At 40.2% G+C, this 15,943-nt stretch overlaps 1 protein-coding gene across 2 annotated transcripts in view; it reads right to left on the reverse strand.

Annotated features, from left to right (window-relative positions):
* The window catches only part of B3GALT1 (beta-1,3-galactosyltransferase 1), a 490,113-nt gene that overhangs the window by 387,345 nt on the left and 86,825 nt on the right, over positions 1-15,943 (reverse strand). The window lies entirely within an intron of this gene.

Raw genomic sequence — 15,943 nt, forward strand, 5'->3', positions numbered from 1 at the left:
AAAATGAGGAGTTGATGCCAGAGGCTTAAGTGGAGAGCAAATGTTTTGAGAATGATAAGGGCAACAAACGTAAAAATGTGCTTTACACAATTGATGTATGTATGGATTGTGAAAGAGTTGTATGAACTCCTAATAAAATTATTTAAAAAAAGAAAAAAGAAATCAATAACTATTAAGTTATATGTTGATAAGAGTGAATGTGACTTTTAGATGATGAGTAATACAGAATGAGATGTAAGACTTGAATAGAATCTAATATAATCTTGAACAGGAAATGCTAAATATTAGTTAAGAAACAATACAAAGGATAAATGAGTCAATTTAGGTTCAATTCTTTTAGATTTACCTTAATCATGGACTTAATGATAGGCTTCGTTGAATGTTAAATAAAACCCAAAGTAAGAGTAATTTAATTTGATTTAACAAAAAAATACACAGGCAAACATTGGAGATACAATAAATCCTGTATCATGGTAAAGCCATTCACAGGAATTTAGTTTACCAGTGCATATAAAAGTTAAGTTTGCACTATACGACAGTTGATTAGGGAGCTCTGGTGGCATAGTTTTTTTTTGCACGGGCTGCTAACTATAAGTTCAGCAGTTTGAAACCACCAACAGCTTGGGGTGGGGGGGGGGGGCGCGGTGTGTCTTGGCTTTCTACTCTCCTAATGAGTACCAGTCTTGGAAACTCACAGGGGTAGTTCTGTCCTGTCCTAAAGGGTCGCACAGGACTTGAGGGAAGTGAGTTTGTTTTGGTAATTTATTAAGTGTGCAATACCATTTTGAAAAAGTTTGAAATATTGTGAGAACCGCCAGATTGTGACATATGGAGTGAGCACATGTCATGGGAAAAATGGCACCAATGACCTTTTTCTTTGGGGATTGCTACAAACCTTCCATGTATTTGCAGAAAGAACAAGATTCAGCAAAGCAAGAAAGCAAAGCATGATAACAGGAGGTATTTCGGTATTGCAATCACACGCACACAGTTTGGATAAGCACCGCCCTGTTGTCAAGCCACCCTTGTGTATCAGACCCCAAGTTCTTCCTATTTTGTGGGTTCCATTTTTCCAAGATCACATCATCGTCCGTAGTAGCTGCTGGAGCTCAAACGATACATCCTTATTCTAGGCAGGAGGAAGGAAGGAAGGGCCAGAAAGATTATGCCACCCTTATTCGAAGACCTCGTCTAAATAACAAAATGTATTTCCTTCCACTTACATCCCATTGTCAAAAATGGGGCCACACTTGAGATACAGTGCTTCTGGGAAAGGAAGTCTGTTGCTAATACGGTAGAACAGACTGACAGACATAGAGGGCAGTCTAGAGGGCAACCAGAAGTCTCTGCCAAGCTTGATGTTTTTGTTTGTTTGTTTCTTTTTCTGGGCAGAAAGCAAAAATATTTGCACAAAGACAATAGCTGGGGAGAAAGCAGATCTGAGCATCCATTCTAGTTTTGACACTAAATAAATAAATAAATAAATAATAAGCAAGCAAGTCAAATTTACTGCCATGGAGTTGATTCTGACTCCCGGTTACCTTTGGGGACAAGGTAGGATGCCCTGTGGGTTTCCAATGCTGTCTCTCTTTTTGGAGTAGAATGTCTTTCTCCAGATTAATTAGATAAGGTTACTTTACACGTCCCACCCCATTTTTCCATCTGTAAAAATGTTTTCACTGATGCCAAACAGCCAAGAAGAGGTGGATGCAGTGACTCAAGGACTGAAACTCCCTGCCGTCAAGTCTACTCCTTTCTTACAGGGACCCTGCAGCAGTGAGAGGAAGCGCCCTGTGGGATTCCCAGGCTGGACATTATTATGGAAGTAGAAAGCCTCATCTTTCTCTCAAGGAATGGCTGATATGTTAGAACCGCTGAGCTTGTGGTGTACAGCCCAAGATGTAAGTAACCCACTACAGCACCGACCCAATCTAATGACTTCATGAAATGGTAAAAAGTTCAAGAACTTAATATTTTAAAAAGTTAGACAAGGTCATTGATTCGGAGAAAGGCCTGGAGTTCCACTATCATGAAGGGCATGCTCTTCCAAAGCAGAGCAGCCGAATCCAGGGTGTGAGCTGGATGCTGGGGGATGGCCAGGCCATGGTGGACCACGATGGGAACGTGAAGGATAAAGTTACATCTTGACCTTCAGTAAGTCTGACTGGGTGCAGAAACGCTGGTGAAACGACAGTACGTTCTGATACTACAGATACTTCACATTCCTTCAGGTTGGTATTGTTGGACGATTTCAGCAGAGGGGAAGATATACGCTGTTGACAAGTTCAGGGACAAAAGAATCAGGGGGATGAATGTGGAGAAGGCATTCTATGTTAGTGACGAGTCTAATACAGTGCTAGTGGTACATTTAGATGCCAGAGTAACAGGAGAGCTGCATCTTCTTTTCGGTTTTCCTCCTTTAAAATCTCGTTCTGTTTTAGGGTTCTGAGATTCCTTGTGGTCACTATTCGTTAGCCCTCCCACATCAAGTTTCCTGTCCCAACTCTTTTAAGTTCACACATTACAAAGGTGCAGTGATGTGCCTACAGCAAGTGCTGGCTCAGGATTGGCCAAGGACAATCACAGCAGTTCTATTTCCTGCTTTCCCTTTGACCTGCGGCCCTGATTGGATGCAGTTGTAGTCGCTGGGGGAACTTGGCTGCTTTCTGACTCTCCCTGTGTGTGTGTGCATATGTCTCATTTTGAGATATTGCATAGCCTTGGTCTACCTATTTACAGAATCATTGCTATGTGAGAAAAATAAACTTGTATTTTTTTTAAAGCCAGTAGTGTCTAGTTCTGAGTTAGAGTCAAAAGCATGTCTAAACGATAAAGCCCCTAAAGGAGGGACAGAAATGAAGCGCTGTGTTCGAGGGGGACTAAGCTGCACCCAACCCAACCACACTCACTGCCTGTCATCAAGTTGGCCCCAATTCATTGTGGTGACACATCGGCCTGCCAACTACAAGGTCAGCAGTTCAAAACCACCAGACATTTCATTGGGTGAAAGAAGGGGCTTCCGATTCCCATAACGAGGTGAGTCATGAGAAATTCACAGGGGTAGTTATACCCTGTCCTGTAGGGACACCACGAGCCAGCATCACCTTGATGGCTATGAATTTGGTTTGGAGATGCACCCAGGCAGTGTTGTGAATCTACTTAGGAATGTAGACTAGCACACAGGGGCAAAGTTATAAAACCGTCTTAGAGGTCATTGAATGCCCCAAAGGAAGGAGTCACTGGGCCGGGTCTCAGCACTAAAGATTCAGGGGACGCCATTGTCAAGTGGCAGAACACAGTTCCCAAAGACAACTTCTCCATGCTACTTTGGTGCATATTCACTGGGGTATCAAGAGCTCATGAGTTGCTGTTGAAGGTATGACAATCAGTTTCTCCCTGACCAGAAGAAAGAAGAAGGACGAAAACCAAAGACATGGAAACAATTAGCCCGATGACTAATGGAAAATACAAGCATCACCTAGTGCCCAGCGACCACCACCAACTATTCAGAAAGGGATCACGTTAAAAGGTCCTGGATAGTGGAGAGAGCAATGTAGGACGAAACCCAGGATCTTAGAAGAGACCAGTCTTACTGTACAGATGGAAACGCTTGCCTTTATTCACCCTTCAGGTCTGGAAGTGAACTCCCTGCCGGGGCTCAATTTTCAGTCAGGTTATAGACAAGCTTCGAAAAGAAACAATAACCCAAGTGAAGTATCCATCCCTTAGAATAATCAACCATTTCAGATCAAAGGGGCAGCATTGACCCCAGGACAAAGTTCTGAAGGATCAGGGACGAAGGAGGAATGGTGACAAGAAACCGGTGCTGACAGGTTGTGGGGATTGCAGTGAATGAGATGAAACACGAGGTGCATGAATTGTTGAATGGAAAATGTGTGATCTTTTCTGTAAACCTTTACCTAATTTGCAATAAAAAATATTTTAAGGTCAAGAGAGATACATAAATAAATAGGAAAATGTGAATTGTATGTCAGTGAAACTATAAATACACATATGCAACTATTCTGTCAAGTCCATATTTATTCCTGTGTGTACTCCCACTCTCCCTCCCACACCTGTTCAGCCTTTGTCTCCCTATGCCTTTACTCATAGATCATGGTTATTGCAAGATTGTGTACATAAGAGTTTTTATATCGCCTGCCTTTTACTCTGCAAATTTCCCAGTGTCATCCCCTGCCTCTCTCATTTTTTTGCCCTCCTCTCTCTTAATTATAGATGCCTTCCCCATCACCCACGTTAACACATGTCTGCCTTCCCTCTCGACTTTTACCAAGTTCCATCCCAGTATAGTCTATTTACTCATATTTGGTGCTTGTATATTGACACTGAAACCACTTAGTTCATTAATCCATCAAACTATTAATACTTCCAAAAGATTTTTGAATGTATGTTTGAGCTCAGCTGCATAAATGAATCTATATAGTCATTTATTAAATTTGTACTCATTTATTTTTAATTAAGTAGTTAATTAATGAATTTGTTTTTTAACAATTTCAGTGACATATAATCATACTTTTCAACAGTTCAATCACATTCAATCACCACTGTCACAATCAATTCCAGGACATTTCTTCTTCCTTGTCCTTCTTGTTGTTAGCTCCCCATTTCCCACCAACCTCCCCTGCCCTGTCCCTTTGAAACCATTAATCTGGTTTTTGTCTTTATAGGCTTGCCTATATTGGGTTTCATATAGAAAAATATGCAAAATAAAACACAAAATGACAGAATGAAATAGATAAAAACTTCAATAAAAAATAAAGCAGACAGAAGATATCTAAAACTGGAACAATTATCCATTGGTTTAAGAGGGAGAGGAATTGACAAGGTGTCATTTTATGCCCTAACCACAATTCCAGTAAGCCACCTTACAATGTCCACTGTCCAAAGTAACAAAGCCTTTCCCACCCCTGGACCACAGTCAGAGGGGATTAACCAGAGACTTAATCCATCTGGGGAACGTGCTAGTGGGGTTTGGGCTTCCACTGATCTCCATAGCCTTCGGCAATCCAGGTGTTAAGAATTTAGGCTCTAACACCATTTCCTCCTCCAAATTTGGATTTTATTATTTACAGTTTTAGATCACACAGGCTAGTGTGCTTCTTCCATGTGGGCTTAGTTGACACTCACTTAGATGACTGCTTGTTTTCAGAACAGTGTTTGGGATATATACTTCACATATCATACAATTTAAGTGTTCAATTATATTAAGAAGAGTTGTGCAATTATCATCACAATCAGTGTCAGAACATTTTCATCTTTAACTCATTGTCATAGCTCCCCATTTTGCCCCATTCTCCCCTGCCATGCCCCCAGGCGGCTGTTTCTATAGATATAGCTATCCCGGGCCCCATATAGAGAAAATCGTATGAAATACAAAGAGGAAGCAAACAAACAGACAAAGCAACTCAACAATGACTAGACAAGACATGAAAAACTTCATTCAAAAGAGAACATAAAATATTAAAAACTGAAAAAAAAATTTAAATGGGTCCGAAGGGAAAACAAATGATAAGGGTCTAATTTAATTATATCTGCTTAATCAACTTTACAATGCTCTCTGTCAGATAAAAAAGCTATTCACATCCCTCAAATTATATCACAATGAAAAAAGGAGAAAAAAATATAAACAAATACAAGCTTTTAAGACCCCACACAGTAGTCTTTTTGATAGCTAGGTGCCATCTGCTGTCTTCACCACACTTTGCTGTCGCACCCACATCTTCAGTGATCACGTCATGGGAGCAGGTGTTGAGCAAGGTCTTTATAGTGCTTTTTAAAGATGAATTATTTCATATTTTATTTTATTAAAAATATTAAATCCATTGAATTTCAGAATATTTTATTAAATACTCTCCATACCCTTTTGATCACAAAACCCAGAACCTCCTCGGATAAATCCGATAATAGCAATTAAAATTTTCACTTTGTTTTTGACCCAGCTAGGAGCATAATTAACAAACATTTCTATTCTAAAATGACTGAACTAAATAACTATGCATAAATCATATTTCAGATGTTAATCACTCAATACTAAGGCTTCATCAAGAAAGCTCCTAGGAGAATATGCATAACTTTATTTTCTCCACCCAGAATTTTAAGCTCACATTTCAAAACATCTCCAGTCTGGCATATCTTTCAAAGTGTCTTATGTAAGTTTTGTAGGCAATATTAATGGAAGGAATGGCAGTGTTGGTTTTAGAATCTATTTACAAAATGATGTACACAACTACAGAATATTATAATGCAGAAATTATTCTTTTCATCTTACATAGATTATACACTTCGAAACAAGACGGGAAGAGCAAGTCTGTCAATTGGCTTTAAGGCTTTTCTACCAATATCTCGTTGGAAATACAAATCCATTCAGAGAGGCCTTGGACAAAAGGGCCAGGCATTCTATTTCCACAATATCTGACATTGAAAATCCTAGAGGTCACAGGTCTGCTCTGACACACGGGGACCACCAGGGGTTGGAGGGGATTGAACTGGCAATTGGCTTTGACATCATTATGCATGGTTTTTACCTTAGGGAAGAAACGATGCCATTTCCTGTCTTCTTCCAGAAGTGGAGATTTTCAGGTGGAAAGGATTGGCCCTGACGTGACCACAACTCCAGAGAACAAGCATGGAATCCAATCACAACCGGGTCTACGTCACAGGAAGTTACTTGTTTTGTGAGATGCCTCACAGCACATTGCCTTCCTCATAAACCTTACTTTAAATCTAGAGACTCGTCTTAGAAAACCGAATCCACCGAAGCAAAAAGAACTCACTGAAAGCACTAACAGCACACAGATAAATTATGAAAGCGCAGCTCTTTCCCTTTCTATTGTAGCAGAGCAGGTCAAAAAATCAGCTCACAACACTTACATAAGCTAACAAGCGAAACATGTCTGTCACACATTTGTTAAGAGTAGGAAGAAACAAGGAATGGTTTGGATTTATTTGAACATCCATTCAGAAGATCTTATCAAAGGCACTTAAGGCCTTTTCAAAATGGCTAACCTCGGTTTCCGTATTCCAGCTGCCATCAAAAACCAAACCAAACAAATGGAGCCCAAGGAATTCCTTCTAGGACACTCTGTCAGTTATTAGCAGATTCCAGACCAGGAGGCTCCTCTTGCGACCTCTGAACCCAATTCTGTTTCTACAAGATGATTTATCTTTTAAGGGCCTGGGTCATATTAAAGACATTAACTACTATGGAAATTCAAAGCACACGTTAATTAGGAATAGTGAGTTAAATAATGACAGTCTCACATAGTCACAGCGAGAATGAGGAAGCGGGAGGGCAGTAATGGTGAATGGTAAAATAATCACATATAAAAGCAGAGTCCCAGAACTATCAGGATCATCAATGAAAACGTTAGGGACTAACTTAAGTGTCCTATTGCAGGGCATAGGCACACTAGCAAATCTAATGAAGGAAATCACACAGTAGAAGACAAAATAGATGAGTGGGATTTACTAAAAATAAGACATTTCAGTGCATCAAAAGAATAAAAAGAGAACCCACAGACTTGGGGATAAATCATTAGCAATGACACAATAAACAAGAGACTAATTTCTAAAGACTATAAAAAACTGCAAAATCTCAATAGCAAAAAAAGAAAAAAGAAAAAAATCCAATTAAAAAGTTGTCAGAGGACATAAACAGACAATTCACCAAAACCGACATCTGAATGGCTAAGAAACATATGAACAGATATTCAAAATGACTAGACATCCAGGAAACGCAAATCAAACCAACGAAAACCCCGTTCAAACATCAAACAGCAACACAGGTGGGATAGGGTTCAGAGAAATGTGACTTCCCCGATAAGGCCAGTGGGTCTTTAAATACGTACAGCTGTTGTGGAAAATGATAATGGTGCTATCTCCAATGACTGGGAACAGAAATTCCATATGATCCAGCAATACCTCTGGGTTAATTCTTTATTTGAGCCTTCGGTTTCTATTAGGCTTCTTTCTACTGGGTGGAGAGAGCTCAATGGTTGTGCCTTCAGAGTGTGTACTCTACAAAAGTTAACAGTCATAAGGCTAATGGACGTGTGCATCCTCATATTCATGACAACTTTGTTCACAAGAGCAAGAAGTTGGAAATAGCCCGAATGCCCGGTAGTATTAGAATGGATAAAACACTTTTACAAACACACAATTATATACACTCAATGGAATACTAAAAAAACACACTAAAATCCAATGATAAAACCAAGAAGCACTTTGTCGTGGTATGGATGAACCCAGAGAACCTTATGCTGAGTGAAGCTAGTCAATCACTCAAGGACAAGTATTATATAATATCATTACTATAAGGATAAATACCTAGACAGAAACTTGCATAACCAAGGGAATAGACTGTAGAGGCTCCCAGGGGAGGGTAGAGAGGGTAGGCGTGTGACATGGTGGACTGCAGGGTTGGCAGGTGTTGGCTGGGGAGAAGGGAGAATGAAGTCCATAAGAAGGAGAAGAGAAATCAGGGAAGGGGGTGGGGCGATAGAATATGGGCTGGAGAGGGTTGATGGGTGGTTTAAACTGTTGAGGGCAGAACTGATGTCTGAAATGTAAATCCCTCCACGTAATTCATAATAAAAAATCAATAAAATATCTAAGAGGTCCTCAGTAAAGAATCTTTACCTATTGGCAGTCTTCTGCATACTAATACCAGACTTATAAATAACTTCCACTTCCCCTTTAATGTTGCATAAATTTGCCCTTACTTAGAAAAGATTGAACTCACCTCTATTCAAAATAAATTCTTCATCACAGTCACCTTTATTAGCTGCAATTTAGCTTTTAAATCATTGGAAAAGCTGAATTAAAATAAGCAACATAAATAATAACATTAAGGATACCCATCTTAGAGTCATCAACCACTTGGTTTAAAAAGGTATTCTCTCATTTGATCTCATTCGCCCTGCATTCATTGCCACAGCATAGATTCGTACTTACAGAAATAGAGAATAAAAATGAAAGATGCCTGGGATGAGAAAGCAGTATCAGCATCTTTAATAGAATTAAGTCTGAAACATAAAATTGGTATTCAGCTTTCTGAATCATAAATGTGGGGTAAAATCAGAAAGGGGAATACATGTTGTTCTACCCGAAAGGGAAGGGTGAAGTGGTAAAATAGGGAAATGAACTGCATGTTTGAGAACTTCGTCTCTGGAATGTACACTTTGTTAAAAAGCGTATGCATGAAGGGCTTAGAAATGAAACTATACAGAGTCATTAATTATAAAAACGCTACAGGTTGCCAAGATCAAATAATTCTAAAAGTAATTTCAAATTTTCCCCCAAACAAAGCATGACTGATGCTTTTATTTGGGGTTGTTTGGATGATTGATTTACATGCGCCAAGACTGGGAAGTGAGCATTTCAATTCTGTGATATTAATATCCATTGTCACCACCTGGTTAGTGGCCTTGTTTGAATGAGATCATTTTTATATTCCAAATTTCTTTGACTATTCTCAGGGCTTGATGAGAGAAATCATTAAATTCTTCTTTCATAGAAAATGATATGGAACATAAAAGAAGATTTAATGGCACTTCAGAACTAAGTAGACATATGGGAAGTGAAAGAAGCTTGTCCCCCAAATAAAAGTAATACATTGGACAACAAGATCAACAACAAAAGGACTAATAAGGTACTTGAACACCGTTGGCATACCTAAGATATATCAAAGTAAACATCTGATTTCTGGCATCGTTTAGATCAAAGACATTGATGACAATGCTTTCAATACTTAAAACAGAATCATTGCCATGCAGAAGCTCTCCAATATCAAACGTGAACATGCACAGGAATCATCTGAGAATTCTGACTCGGCGGGCTTATATGGGGTCTCCTGGGAGACACAGAAGTTGCTGGTCTGGGGACCACACTCTCAGTATAGAACACTATTTATTGCATGGAAAAGGAACAGACACAGGGGCTGGTCTTAGGGCACCTGGGTGGCATAGTGATTACACCCTGGGCTGCTGATGGCAAGGTGGGCAGTTCGAAACTCCTAGCCACTGCACCGGAGAAAGACAAGTGCTCCTACTCCCGTAAAGAAATCGAAAGGGGACGTTCTACTCTGTCCTCCAAAAACCAAAACAAAAGGTTAAAGAACTTCGTCTTTGGAATGTCTTTGCATTAAAAAGCGTATGCATCTTTTTTTCTTTTGATGTGTCCCTAATAAATGGGATCTGCATCAAATTCATTTGACCTTAGCCAAAAGGCTGAGAAGCGATGTGCACCAGATTCAATGTATTACACTCCTTTCTCCTGTAAGGAAGGGTTGTTTATTAGCCAATTGAAGAAAGGACAAATTATGTGATTGTTAACTAAGTTTGGGAAAACATAAAGACTTCCAGAAATTCTATAGACACTGGTCTCCTGACACTAAGGCCCAAAAGGGGAAGAACAAAGCCTAACAACCCTGCCCAAAAGGAACAACCCGGCCCTCCCTCCCCCAAAAAAAAAGGTTGCCCAAGTAACAGTCCATGGTGCTTTCAATATTCCTCCAGCACCACAATCCAAATGCACCCACATTTTTCTACGGTCTTCCTTATTCAGTACCCAACTTGCACATGCCCATGATCTACGGAGAACACCATGGCTTGGGTCAGTGCACCTTAGTCTGAAACCTAATACCCTCACTCATCAATACTCAAAAGAGGTCTACCAGGCAGAGACCATCGTAATCTTGATTTTGCTGGATCAAACTGGATGTTGGGCCAGTTGACCACCCTATGGACACGACCTGAGTTTGTTCTGGGTCCCACTGTCCCTCTTGTTGGTTCCATGACAGAAATGTCTTCCCTGGCTTTATGAATTTTGATGGGAGTCTTTTCCTTCTGAACACATTATTTGTATTTTTGTCTTTGTACTGTTGTGATTTTATCCTTACCACCTTAGTCTGGTATTGTTTTTTATCGTTTTCTGTTGGGTCTCCCAGCTGTGAAGCACAGGAGGAGTGGATGCATAATGATAATAACTGATGGAAGAGGAATACAGGGATGGGTGCAGGCGGGGGAGGTGGTAAGGGGATTTGGGGTACGGGAGGGAGCATCAGAAAATATTGTGAATGAATGACTCATATTAAAGGCGATGTAACCATGGGAGAGCATGCTTCAAAATTAATGTGGTAATGGGTGCACAATTCTCTTTCATGTGATTGAACGATTGAACTGTTGAATTACATGTTATATAAACTACATGCCTATAAAGCTGTTGAAAAAAATAGTTATTTCATCAATACGGTCTGTATACCAGATCATATTATCTTTATTGTCTCTAATAATCTTCAAATAAAGCTCTGAAAATAGAATGAAAGTTCTGTTTGGCTAACTATGGTAAGACTTATGAGAATGTGACAAGAGTGGGTATAACTCCAGCAAGGGATTTTAATATAATTCAGTGTTGAGTGTTTATATGGCCTCTAGTTTGTGCTGGAATGTCAATGAATAATCAGCACTATCCCGTCTTCTCGTTAAATGTATCAATACTATAAATCGTATCATGTTGAGATTCAAAATTTATTACTTTGCTTAAAGAGGACAACCTATTTTTTTTCAAAGCAATGCATTGTTCTGGGTATACTTGGAATAATGAGCACATTTTGTCTATCCTTTGCTTCGCATGTATATCTATGCCACGCTGGGGTCACAAACGCTCACGTTTTCTGACACTTTTCCTTTGTCCTTGGCAGGTTCATTGGTCTGCTTTTGTATTGTATTACAAAGATTTTCTTTTTCAATGATAAAGCTTACTCTGTTCTAGTTCAAATCTTTTTTAAAAATGGAAATATATATGGCTATATTCTACTAAGGGAATTTTTACAAATTCTAATCATGTTTATACTATTGGGAAAAGAATAGAAGCTGGCATAATTCATAGGAGCTTAAGAAGATTAACCTACTTTCATTATTCTTAAAATTTGATGGCTTTCATTTGTCATTAATTTTTAGCAGAGTGTCTGTCACAATTAATAAAAATACCTATATTTAAAATTTTTATATTATCTATTTTCAACTAAGAACAGTCCATTGGATACTTATTTTTTTACAAATAGTAATTTAAGAAATATTTTTCATAGACATTGAGGTACAATTAGGCATAATAGATAAATTATATTTTTTCACATCCTTAAGACTAATATCAACTGTAAAGCCTACTGGTGCCCTAGAAACTGATGTAGAGATATTGTGAAAGTTGAATTTGACAGAATTTCAAACTAAAAAAAAACGTCTGCCTTCAGTTTCATGTTAAATTCAACAGTCTCTAGGATTTGCATAATATTTTAGAATACTATTTGGGTTATACAAGGATAGATTAGGGTAATTTTCTTCTTAGAATTTCTAATGTTGGTGGGCAAAGTCAGAGAATCCTCATAGCAGTCTGCTGGAAACAGCGTGTGAGGCGTTCATGGCTCAGCCCGCTGCCTGGAAGGACGGGTGCTCCTTAAGGGTTTCAACTCAAACAGGCTGGTTGGTTAGAGAGCCACAAAAGAGTGAAACAACAGCAACAACAATTAAACAGTCATCCTTCAGGTGCGAACAACATCGCCAGTTTCATCATCACAGACATCCTTACTATTAGGCCCTTACAACATACATAGGAGGGAGCTTCCCAAAGTCATGGGAAAATAAAAGGGAACGGAATTTTTCCAGGAATGCCTTCAAGTCCTCTCGTACAGACAAGGAGCCCTGTGACATAATGGCGGTGCATGGGCTGCAATCCACAAGATCAGAAGTTCTAAACCACCAGCAGCTCTTGGGAGAAAGATGGGGCTTTCTCCTCCCATAATGAGTTACCATCTCCACCTCGCTCTATAGGCTTGCTATGCGTCGGCATTGACTGGATGGCAGTGAGCTGTAACACAATGTTGGCAAAAGGATTTTGCCGTCCTGAGATGGAAGACAGGAGACTTTGTATGGGCACGAGGAGCAGAAGCCGGGAACAGTTTGGATCAGTAGACAGAAGAGACAAAAATGTTCCTGAGGCCGACTCGAGAGATTCTGTTGATGCTTTGTAATGTGCGTAAGGAAGAGATGGCTTAAAGAGAAGTACTGGAGAAGAGTACATATAATTAGCAGCTCCTTCCTCTAGATTTTAAGGAGCGCAGGTGATGCTGGGGGTTAGGTGTTGGGGCTGCTACCCCAAGGTGGTGGCTCAAACCCCCTGTCGTGCGGTGGGTGAACTATATGGCTGTCTGTTCCCATAATGATGGACAATCTTGGAAACCCTCTAGAGCAGTGGTTCTCAACCTTCCCAATGCCGTAACCCTTTCATACAGGTCCTCATGTGGTGGTGACCCCCCACCAGAACATTATTCTCATTGCTCCTTCACCACTGTCATTTTGCTACTGTTAGGAATCGGACAACCCCTGTGAAAAGGTCATTCGACCCACAAAAGGGTCTCAACCCACAGGTTGAGAACCGCTGCTATAAAGGCTGACTATCAGCCACATAATAGCAATAGGTTTGGTTGGGATTTTCTCTAGATTTTAAGACCGTTCCCTGATTGCATCATTTCCTATTCTGCTTTCATTTGCTTCCCTGGAGATATATTACATGTGCAGATATTATCATTTATTGTCCTGTCTTCTTGAGCATTCTCACTCAGGCGTCAGAACTCCTTGCTCGAGGGTTCTGGGACATTTAGCAGGTTTTCACAAATCCCAATTGAGCAGGAAGTAGGCAGATCAAATCGGTCTTTACAAGAGGGTATTGATGTGCAATGACAGTTGACACTTGCCCCACTCCCCTGTGACAATACTTAGTCAGTTTCTGATTTCTTAATCACTGTGTGCCGCTCAGACACCACCCAGACAGGTAGGTAACCTTTTCCCTTCCCCAGAGCTGCAACCCCTGAAGTTAAGAGTAGCAGAGTGGAAGCAACTTTAAGTTCCTACAAGACTCAAATCTCCTTAAGTCTTCAGGGAGACGAACCCTGTGTGTGAAGTTTTCTGCTGTTCTTAGACAGTCTCCTTTCTCCCTGCCTTTTCCCACACAGGAACACATCCTTGTCTCTAGGGCAGAGGTGCTTTTCTTGAAGGTTAAAGGAGAAAAGAGATGGAAAGGAAGGGCCGTGAAGCCCAGTGCGGGGCGCTCACATAACGCCTGAAGATGTTGCTGAGCAGCGATGTGCATGTGGCTTTTTCGTTTATCACACTCACCGTATTCAGACAAATAATCTATTTTCAGGTTGCTTTTAAAAAGAGATTTTTTTTCTCCCTTATGTCTTCGTGAGCTAAGGCTGCCACTACAACATACCACAAGTTTGTGGCTTTAAGGAACAGAACTTTATTATATCATAGTTTGGGGAGGCTAGAAGTCCAAATGTGGACATTGGCTCCAGGGAAAAGCCCTTCTTTATTTCTTTCAGCTTCTGGTAGATGCCAACAATTCCAGGGAATCCTGGGATTGTAGATGCATCTGTCTCCATCATTACATAATGTCTGTCTTCCCACTGTTTATGAGTCTCCATATTCCCATTTATTGGATACCACTCAGAAAGGATTGGGGCCACAATCAAACAATGCATTGCCTTGGGTCAATCTGCTGCACAGCCTTTTCAAAGTATTGAAAAGCAAGGATGGTACTTTGAGGACAAGGTGGGCCTGACGACGCAAGCCATACTGTTTTCAATGGCCTCCTGTGCAGTGAAAGTTGGATATTGAATAAAGATGACCCAAGAAGAATTGATGCTTTGGAGTATGGCGCTGGCTAAACATATAGAAAGTGCTATGTGCTGCATCTTGGAAGAAGAAGGGCAGCACGCTCTTTGAAGCAAGGTTGCTGAGCCTTGGTCTCACGTACTTTGGACGTATGGTCAGGAGAGATTAGCCCTTGGAGAAGGGTATCATGCCTGCTAAAGAAGAGGGGCAGAGAAAATAGGAAGGCCTTTCATAAGATCGACTGACACAGTGGCTGCAACAAGGGACAGGACTGGCAGTGTTTCCCTCCATGTACATAAGGTCACTGTGAGTTGACCACCTAGCAACTAACACCGACAACAGAAAGGATTGCATGAGGAGCCCAGGTGGAGCTGTGGGTAAGCAGTGGGCTGCTAACTGCAAGGTCAGCAGTTGAAATCTTACCAGCTACTACGAAGGAGAAAGATGAGGCTGTCTGCTTTTATACAGATGTACAGTCTTACAAATCCAAGATAGTTGGAATCAATCGGATGGCAGTGGGTTTGTTTCTTGGTTGATCATTCAAATCTGAACTCATTAACATAACAAAAAGTATACCTAACAGGATCACTTTCACAAATAAATGATTTCATATCATTTTTGGTAGATAATAAATGCTATAATGCCACTATTTTTTAAACTACAAAATCCATCTTTGTTTTCCTTCTTTTCTCTTGTCCAGCCACCTGGTGCTGTAGGGAGTTATCCCCTGGGTATAACCACAGGTCAGCAGTTTGAACCCACTAGCTGCTTCTCAAGAGAAAGGTGAGGCTTCTGCAGTTGTGAAGATAAGCAGTCTCAAAACCCCACAGGGGCAGTTCCACTCTGTCCTGTAGAGTCCCTGGGAGTCGGAATGCACTGGACAGCAGTAAGCATAATAGTAGTACTTTCTTTCTTCGTAACATTTAAGAAGCTGCACATCTGGCATGAATTGCACTATCTAATTGCAATGCAGCAATATTGAACGGATTTCATTGAGTAAGACACGTTTATAACTGAACTTTTTTACCTTAAGCGGAATGTAGTTTGCCTTATAATGGCTTTTTAATTCAGTAGTATTCTATTTAAGAAGAGTTCAATATAAATTAAACAGATTTTTTTTAATGCAGAAGAAAAAAAATCTGATCTAATTGTTTTGAAACCACATTTTTTACTAATCACTTTCTTCCTGAGCAGTAACATCACGCACTGACATTGAGTTGCGTCTGACTTATAGCGACCCAGGAGAACGGTCC

This window comes from Echinops telfairi, unplaced genomic scaffold, assembly GCF_000313985.2.
Source record: "Echinops telfairi isolate 266 unplaced genomic scaffold, ASM31398v2 ScPeMD7_4;HRSCAF=17, whole genome shotgun sequence".
Classification (NCBI taxonomy): domain Eukaryota; kingdom Metazoa; phylum Chordata; class Mammalia; order Afrosoricida; family Tenrecidae; genus Echinops; species Echinops telfairi.